Below are 9,335 nucleotides of genomic sequence, written 5' to 3'. Positions count from 1 at the left end.
AAGAGCGCTCAGAAACCAGGCTGTCCCTTCTGCTAAGGTACTGCAGAAGTTCTCAGAGACGTCCAAACTACTGTGGAGTCTGGGGAAGGGAAGAACTGGCTGTTCCCATTTATAGCCCTTTTGACTAGGGAAAACTCTCTTTTCTCCTTCCTTTGGCTATCACACCTCCAGTTCTTGCAGTTTTCTGCTGGTGGGATACCTGTGTACAGCCTCCTTCATTAAATACCCACAATGAGTAGTAGAGCAGTCATCATTCAAAGGACCATTAAGATTCTCACCAGTCTAATCCAGGCTGCAGCTTAGACCCTCAGCTTCCCCATTGTGGAAGGAAAATATCCTGTCTCCATCCCATCCCAGAAACATGCATAGAGCCTCATCCCTGAAGGTCTGCAGAGTGCTGTAAGGTCAAGAATGCGTGTAACATTTTGGGGTCATGCTGAGACACTGGGGACCATGGGTTCTGTGATGGGGACGCAGGCTCATGCAAGTCTGGGTGGAGACAGACCCAAACCAGAGGGGCCCTCAAACATTGCTTGAATACATCCTCCTCTTAGCCACCAGTAACTGGCCTGGATGTGGGCTCATGATTATATCCCTGAAGTAATTCCCTGGACTTCCCCTTACCCCTACTCTATAATTATTCATAGTTATTGTCTAACGGCTGTCCTGCCACTTGTTTTCTTTCTGGCTTTCTTCTTCTTCCGAGTAATGAAAACACATCAATGGCCTTTCTCCAAGAACAGTTATTAAAGCAATCACCCCTGCCTATCCCCCCTCCCCTCATTTAAAGCGTATCAAGCTCCATTGGATTTGTGGCCAGAGTTTGCATCAAATTACTGTTTTTGGGTTGCCAAAAAAAGCACAATCAGAAAGTTTGGAGGGGAGGGGGGAAGAAGAAGAGAGAGAAAGTTATAATCTTCCCAAATCACTATTAATTTACATTTACAATAATTACACTTTTCCAGATGGTTACACTGCTGACAAGCAGGAGGATCAGATCTTGCAGGAGAGCCTATGTGTACATTTTTACCTTTGCTTTTCCTCTAGAACGTGTCCTTTGTGACTTGTTCTGACTCACAGCTGCTATTAGGCTACCTCTGTCCCCAGTGGGATGAAGGGGACAATATGCATATGCAGGGAGGGCGGTTGGCTTCACCCCCCTTGTTGGCAGAGCTTGCTCCCACAAATGGGTCCTAGCTTTATCTTTCCAATTTTCCACCTCCTCTGAGGCTGAATTTCAATGCCATGCTTCATTAAACCAATCCCCTGCCAGTTCGAAGCATGGCAGAGGTGGGGTGCAGGACTGGGGTTGGCTGTCTAAAGCTGTTACTCAAGGCAAGGAAGAATTAAGGGATGTCATCTCCTGGCTACAGGCTGAGCTGTGTCTCATTCAGATATCCCAGGAACATGTGCTTGTGTAGATGGGTCTAGTGGATAAGCATGGCGATTTGGAGCAGCCCCTGTGAGTCAGACCATTCCCAGAGGGGTGTAGGAATTAGGGAAGAGAGCAAAGATGTCTAAAGGCACCTGGCTGTCCTCCAACCAGCCTGTTCTTCTGATACCTCTTTCTGAGGCCACCGTTCTCCCCAGTCTTCCACAGTGCTGAGATCCCCAACAAGTCTCTCCCTTGCACCACAGACCAGGTTATTATCTCCTCTTGTCATCTGCGCTTGATATTTCCTTCTTGAAACTCCCTTTCCTATCCTAAGCCAGACGTATGGGGACCCAAATACTCATCAGAAACAAAACCTCAAAAGGCAGTAAAATAACACGTTTTGTCATTGACCCAGTTATCTGCATTTTCAAAGCTGTCTCACTTCAGACCCATCAAAAACTTTGGATCCCACATATTCTCACCTGTAATGTGATACGTTTTATGCTTTATGCCAGATGCCCTCTCTAAACTGTGTATCACACAGACCACTCAATGAAGAGCAGAAACACCCACTTGTGGGGAAACATTCTTATACAAACCTTACACAACATTCTTATTCATCTCCAGCCTGTGAATCCTGATCCCCAAGGGTAAGCTAAAATAATTCTGACTCTTGAACTAAAATTCATAACTATCCTGGCTGTGACAAATCACAGTCTCAACAAGAGATACTCGTTTTATGGCATATTACAGCTTCCCTTACAATTTACCTGTCCCCTGGATCCTAGAGGCAGTAACTACCTATCTGTCCATCCAGGACTGAGGGCCTTCCCCTTTTCTATCATCTCCCTCTGCTTTCCAGTTGCCGGGTTCCTTAACATAGACAGGTATAGTCATCACAGAAGAGAGCCATGGGTGTTGTTTATAAGCCAGGGATGGATCTCTCTGGCATTCTTGACAAATGGCTTGCAGAGGTGGTCTCCCTTGTTGTTCTGCTTGTGCAGTAGTAGCAGAAGTACATAAAGCAAGAGCTGCAAGGCCCTGCTACCAGTCTTCTACCCTAGCTACCTCACCCCATTTGGTGAGGGGAGGCATTTTCACCCTGTGAAAAATACATCTTTTCCCTTTCAATTTATTTTATTTAGGAAGCATCCTGACTTCCACTTCTGCCCTGCCGGCCCTCCCAGCAGATTGGAGCACCTCTCACAGATGACCCGGCAAAAGTTCTTGCCACCATCAGATGAACAGCCCTGGGACACACTGGTCTGTAGGGTTGAGAATGGCCCATAAAACCTATAATTGTTTCACTCAGTAATAAAAGGAATAATAAAAAAGTGGTATTAAAGCATAGGCATAAAAAAGGTAGTTGAAATAAGACCAGGTGTAATCCAGGAGATGGTGAGGGAAAACAGTCTGTGCCCAGTACAGAAACAGTGAGGCATTAAACATGCAACTGTCTCTTGGGCTCCCAGACTCAGAACACACATCAAAGGCCTGAACTTGGTCCAAACCATAATTTCTTTTTTTTCTTCCTTCCCTCCCTTTTTTTTTTTTTATTTTGGAGGGGGGAATCTCAACAGCCTTATATAAACCAAGTTTCACAACCTGGGGCAGGTGCATAGCTTTCTCTGTACTCCTCCTATTTTCCTTTCACAGGAAAAAAAAAAGGTGAGACAGAAAGGCAGACCAACTTGTGCCTTGCAGTGGTGTTAACTCCTAGCAAAAGTTGTTGGGAGATTGGAGCACAGTCTCTCGGCAGGAGCCAGCAGCCTTATGGGTCTGTGCTGGGAAACAGTTACGATGCTTGTGCTTTTGCAGCCTAGGGAAAGGAAATGTAGTGACTCAACATGCTCATGCCAGTGGGTGTCATCTTCGTGTTGAGATGCATGTAATGGCATCAGGAATTAATTCAGTATTCCCCTTGCGCATAAGGCTGACAGGAACTAACTCAGACCGGAGGCATGCTCTGGCACGCATGACGTCATGACTTTGAAGGCACTTCTCACAATGGTCTCGGGAAACCACCAGCCAACTGGTGGTGTGCTGCTTGGCAAGAGGAGGGAACAGGACAAGGAAGCCGAGCCCTCCTACAGAAGGAAATTCTAGGAGAGCTTCTCCATAGATGTGGGTCTCACGTTCTGCTGCGATCCATGGACCTTTGGTCACCAGCCCTCTGTGTTGGAGCAAGTCTGAGGTAAATGATGCATTAAAACGTTGGGCTTCCTCTAGGGCAGTTAATTTTTACATTTCAGGTGGGAGCGTGGGATTAAACCGGTGGGCAACAGAGGGTTAAGTGCTTCAGAGAAATGTGTACCAACTTGACAGGGTAGACTTAATAGACATAGTGCCATAAAGAGCAGGCAATTTACAAGAGAGTTAGAAAGAGGAGCAGGGATTCTCTTGAGCAGCATAAGAAAGCATAAGAAGCCCTTTCTTGGTGTTGAAATGTCACATTAGGAAGCAGCACAGTAAACAAGCATCCTGGCACTGACGCCAGCTCTGCTGACATTCATATACCAGAGTGATAGATTCTTCCTCAGGATAAGAACTTCATCTGTGAACAAAAGCTTGTGCACAAATTTAGGCCAAAAAAAAAAAAAATCATGTCTCCCACTTGCCTTCATTTTTATGGCCCATTTGCACTCTTTTTCCGGAGTTTTCAGCAGCCTCTTCAATCTTCCTGCAGAAATCCCTCAGGACAGCCTGATCCAATATAAACTTCAGTGTAGCAGCTTTCCCAGGTGACTGGCTTCTGTAGCTATTCTCTGCAGTCTAGCTCTGCCTGAAACCACTAGTTGTTGCCAGATCCTTGATGCTTTTCTGAGGTCTCCGAGCCTGTGAATTGCATGTTGCCCGATTTCCCATCTCTTCCTTGAAGACCTTGTTGTCATCTCAAAATATCATCTTTTCAAAAAGAAGGCAAAGTTTTCAGACCTTGTACTTTATGTCCACTGAAACCTTCCTAAATTTGAGCGTATTTCAAGTGCAGTGGTGCAAGATGTTGGAGAGGTCACAGTGCGAGTCCTGTAAGATCTTCATCTCGTCCTATCACCATCTCATGTTCAACTTTGAGTTGAGTCTTCCAAATCAGTGTAGTAGTCTGTACAGCCTAACTAGCTACACTTGCAGACTCCGTACTGCCACTCTTTACACATAAAAAGTTGGTTGTCTGGTTGAAGGTAGTTGTTAAGCTTTTTCATGGTTAAAGATAGGTGTGGGGCATCTGAGATATTCCCAGATGTCTTACCAGTTTTGGTGAATGTTGAGAAATCCTGTCCTTTCTGGTGTCACTTGCCTGAGTGGTGACTGCTCCAGTGCTCACAGGGCCTGGCTCGCCTTTGGTCCTTCCACCAAAACAGCCTGGCTTTTGTGCCTTGGACTCTGCTGCTTTTCCAGAAGGCTCCGGAGCCCTTTGGCTGACAGCCACTCAGCTTCCAGGACCAGGCAGGGGCAGATGGTTGCAGTCACCCTGGTACAGCTGCAGCCTGCACGGGATGTCTTAGGCTCAGTCATGCCTGCATCCGTTCCAGCTGGTGAATGAGCCAGAAAGGCTGCTCTTTTAGCTGAAAGGGTAGATGGAGAGTAGCCTTAGACAAAGTTTGGACTCGGGACTTCTGTTCCTGGAGCTTTAACTGTTTTAATTGAGCATGATGTGTGTGGCTGCTAAGTTACCATCCCTATTCTTTTTCCCCTCTACCATAACCAGTTTCCATAAGCATTGTGAGGCCAGATATGAAAAAAAGAAAGAGAAAAAAAACAAACAAAAAATCCCCACCACTGCCCAGGGAAAAGATTAGTTAAGTGACTACATTTCCTGTACATCAAATGGCTGAAGACATACAGGTTTTCCAGTTTCCAGGGCACCGTAAAATGAAACACAATAGGAAGGGAGAATGAGATTAATGGGAAAAACGTCACGGTCTGCTCTCAGCTCCAGCAGTTGCACCAAAAGTGATGGGACTGTGCCAGTGGAGGTATGAGCAGGATTTGGCCTTGAATCTGTTAAATGAGGACATTACCAGAGTACCAGATTACACAGCCTAGTTCTCTGAAACAAATCCTGCTAAAGTAGAAAGGATTTGTTAGGAGGCTACAAGGTCAGGATAGGAAGATTATTGGTTTAGCAGCCTTCTGCTGTGTTGGGGACCCCAGGCAATGGCAAGCACAGCTCTGCCCAGTGTTTTACATCTTTTGCTTTGTCATTTAAAAACTTGTAAAAAGGAAAGTGAGACATTCTCTTTTCTTTCTTTTCAGTATTTGCACAGTTGGTGTATTTCTTACTCAGTGCTTTTTTTTTTCTCTCCCTCAGAAAACAAGTGCTTCAATGCCCTTATTTTCTAAATAAACTGAACATGCCCACACAAGTGCACCCACGAATATTAGCAGCCCAGAACGCATGACCACAACAATGAAGCATTTTGTAGCACAGTCTTCATGAATATCCTGTTCAGACCAGCTGACCCCTTGTTCATAAACAGCTCTATAGTTTCTGCTAACCAGCAGCCCTCTGGTAATGATCCATTCTGTTCAGCCCCATACCCTTTGGTGACCTCCCAATAAAAGACCCACTATCACTATGCAACTTGGCCACAATTCATCAGTGTAGCTCAGGGCTTGCAAATTACTTTCACCCTTGCCAGCCATTACTTTTGAGTGACCCTACAATAACATCAAGATCCACTGCTGGTAAAATAGTGAGTTGGTGTTTTTTTTTTCTAAATACCCCAAAACAGCTCGCTAAAGAGTTTTTCTTTTTTTTTTTTTTTTTTTTAGCCATTTCAGGAATTAAACCTTATGGCTAGAACTTTGATTAACATGAGCACAACGAAATAGTAATTTGGGGGAAAAGGCAGAGATCACTTTTAATAGGTTAATTATTCAATCAAGAAAAAGAAGGAACACCCAATGTCAGCCTGGAGGATCCAAATCCTGTGGCATGGCACAGATCACATCTATGGGATTTCATTCTCTGCCTTCCACTTAGGAGGAGGATGTCACCCATCTTAAGCCTGGGCATGTCTCTTGTCTCTGTGATACCTATCCTAAGGCTTAGAAGATGCTATGACAGCTGTGACAAGGAGTGTTCTACCAGTTACATAGCACAGTCACATGCTGGTGCTTGAGCCTCTGTTACCTTTAACTTCCCTGTGCAAGTCCAGTCTCCCCCTTTCTTGGTGGATTTGCTGGTGGCTAAGATTGCATCTTAGTCACCTTTTCCTATAGCGCGTACTTAATTTCCAGCTCTCTCTTTTATCTGTTGTCAGTTTTCATGAAAACTGTACAAATGTTACATTTTGGAGGAGCCAACAGTGCTGTCAGATTGGGTTGGAATGGACCAGTGGGTTGAAAAGCTATTGCAAAGTCATGGAGACACAGAAATGCCCATACTTATAAGCATAAATATGACTGAGCACTGTTCACTTTGTGGTGTCTGGTGTCACAGCATTTTGATGGCATTGTCACTGTGTCCTTAGTAAGCCTCTGCCAAATTCACAGTCTGGAATTTGTCCTGTTTCACCTTGTTTTAGCACCTGGGGTTGAAATGAATTTTGAAACCAGAGGGAAGCACAAAGAGCTGGCACACAGTGGGGTCCTGGCTCTGATCTCTCCAGAGCCACTGACTCACTCTGTGATGTTCAACAAGGCTGTTGACCTGCCTGTGCTTTGTGCTACACAGCTGGAAAATGGAGTAAAAAAGAAAAAAAAGCAATGGGAACATCACTCAAAAGAGGAGATGCAAAGAATTTCTGGATAAACAAATCACCCAAGCCCATCCACTCCAGCCACCCCCCTCCTCCTCCCTTCACCTTATAGTTCAAGCAAGAAGGAGTTTAAAGCGGAAAGTCTGAGGCTGTGTTTTCTTACATGTTTTGGATCCTCCTTTAACTGTGAAAATGTTCAAAGTGAAAACTTGGCCTGGCAACAGTTTCTGAATGACCTTGCTTTGGCTGTGAAATCCACTGCAGCTATGCAGGAGCAGATTTTTATAGTCTTCTCTGGTAGAGAAACAAAAAGGTTTATTATTTTTTTATTAGTATTGTTGTTATTATTATTATAGAGGAAACTTTATACAGACTGTGTGTTATGCTTTCTCCTAGTGTTCAAGGTCAAATCTGCAGTTCTCGTCTCACTTTTCCCCACTCACTTTATATAACCCCCAAAAACCCTGCTCTCTCACTGCAGATGCTCCACAGCAGCAGAGAGGAAGGACAGAAGTGCAAGAAGACAGTGTAACATTGCTGCCATTGCAGCCATACACAGTAAAGTCTCACGTCTAGGCAATGTGATCTTGTAGTTTAAAGTTGCTAATTACAATTGCTTAATGGAAGTGTGACAAATGCTGCCTCCTAATTGGAAGAAGTAGTGATTCACAGGAAGCCTAACATATCCAGGACTCCCAGATACAAGTTCCTTATGCTACAAGACATGATGCTGGAGATAAACACCTCCAGTGTATTAACTTCAAGCCATAACTTAAAAATGGCTGAAGGCACCACTGGTGAAGATTTGATAACAACTGCTCTCCAGTTTGGTAGTGAGTGCAGGATCAGAAGCTGTGTCTGAACATCTAGATCTCAGCTGGAGCTAACTTGATGGTCCTCAAGCACCCTCTGCTAAACAGTGCAATAGATTGCTGCAGGTCATTTTTGCCAGGGCACTATATGCAGCACCAACCATGTACTGATTGAGAAAAAACATTTATGTTTGCTGAAAAGGCTTCACTCTATGTGGCAGTGGTTCTTTACATGTGCAGCCAATACACACCACACCTCGACAGGACCCACAAGTGCACACAGCACAGGAGATTAGGATATATGTGCCTGCACACTCTTATGAAGTTGAGCCTTAGGTGACAACTAATTCTGAATGACGTGTTAAAAAAAGCCACAGATATGCAGTAAGGGCTAATCCTAACCTGAAAAAATGATTCTCTTTCTATCCTTGTCTGACCCTTGGGAAAGAAAGCCTAGTCTCTGACATTGACTTTACCCATGGCCTTAGTCAAGTCTTAGTCTCAACTTCTTAGCTTTATACACTGGGCATAATAAACATTTTGTTTTAGTTGGCTGGCTCTTGGCTGTGTTTCCTAGGCTTGGTCTGGGGAATAGCATGTCCCAGGGCTGTTCCCAGTAAGGATTGTGGAGGTGGCTACCGCAGCATGGAGGAGGGAAGCGAATTTGGTTATGAGCCAAGCTTAGCCAAGTTGTGCTAGGCAGACTGCAAAGTATAGTGCCTGATCTCTTAGTTGCAAAGTATATATGGCCTGCATTTACAGAATTGTAAATGAGACATCACATCATCAGGGTCAAGAGAGTAACACACTGAGGAAAAGGAGACAGGCCAAGAATATATTACAGTATTATCTTATTATTCCTTTACACTGCCTTTCAATCAAACTGTGTTCCCCATCCAGCATTTTACACATGATTATGAGCTCTGTGGGGTCGGAGACCATTCTTTAGCTGCATTTTTACAGCCGCTGAAACAATGAGGTCATGTCCTTGATGAAGATTTCTGCAGACTAGGGATGCTCATGATGCCTGGATGCTCATGGGAAGGGCAAGGGGGTGTTCCCTTGCTGAGATGCTTCTTGACAGCAGAGCTGAAGGTCTGTTTGCTTGTCTTGCTCATTCCAAGTTGGTGGGTGTTTGGTCATGGCCATCTAAGGAATACCTGCATGATATTTTGCAACTAAACAGTTTATTCCTTTGCCAAAGGTGTGGCATATTGGGAAATGCTCACCAGTAGCCTCATCTGCATAAGAATTGCCCCTGCCACTATAAGTTTTTATGAATACATGTAACTGAAATGTGAGGTCTGGGGAATACTGTCAGAAGTCAGTTTAAGGCATTTTTTACTAGATTTTGGATGTCCTAGCTGAGGGCTATTTTCCTCTTATAGGCTAATGTAGGAAATAATCACAGCATCAGCTCAGGCCTCCCATGACCCGCCTTCAGAT

At 44.5% G+C, this 9,335-nt stretch overlaps 1 long non-coding RNA gene across 2 annotated transcripts; it reads left to right on the top strand.

Annotated features, from left to right (window-relative positions):
* Positions 1–2,722: 2,722 nt before the first annotated feature.
* On the top strand, positions 2,723–8,441 carry LOC134158111 (uncharacterized). Of its 2 annotated transcripts, none has more exons than XR_009962595.1 (2): positions 2,723–3,627; positions 7,559–8,441. It is a non-coding gene; the product is annotated as an uncharacterized LOC134158111 (long non-coding RNA). The 2 variants fall into 2 exon arrangements; XR_009962594.1 differs by lacking the exon at positions 2,723–3,627 and adding an exon at positions 6,156–6,207.
* Positions 8,442–9,335: the final 894 nt, after the last annotated feature.

Source organism: Pezoporus occidentalis, unplaced genomic scaffold (genome assembly GCF_034315485.1).
Source record: "Pezoporus occidentalis ecotype Australia unplaced genomic scaffold, CSIRO_AGI_Poc_V1 ctg126, whole genome shotgun sequence".
NCBI classification, from domain to species: Eukaryota; Metazoa; Chordata; class Aves; order Psittaciformes; family Psittacidae; genus Pezoporus; species Pezoporus occidentalis.
Note: the sequence above shows the minus strand (reverse complement) of the source record. Positions and strands in the feature narration are given on the sequence as shown.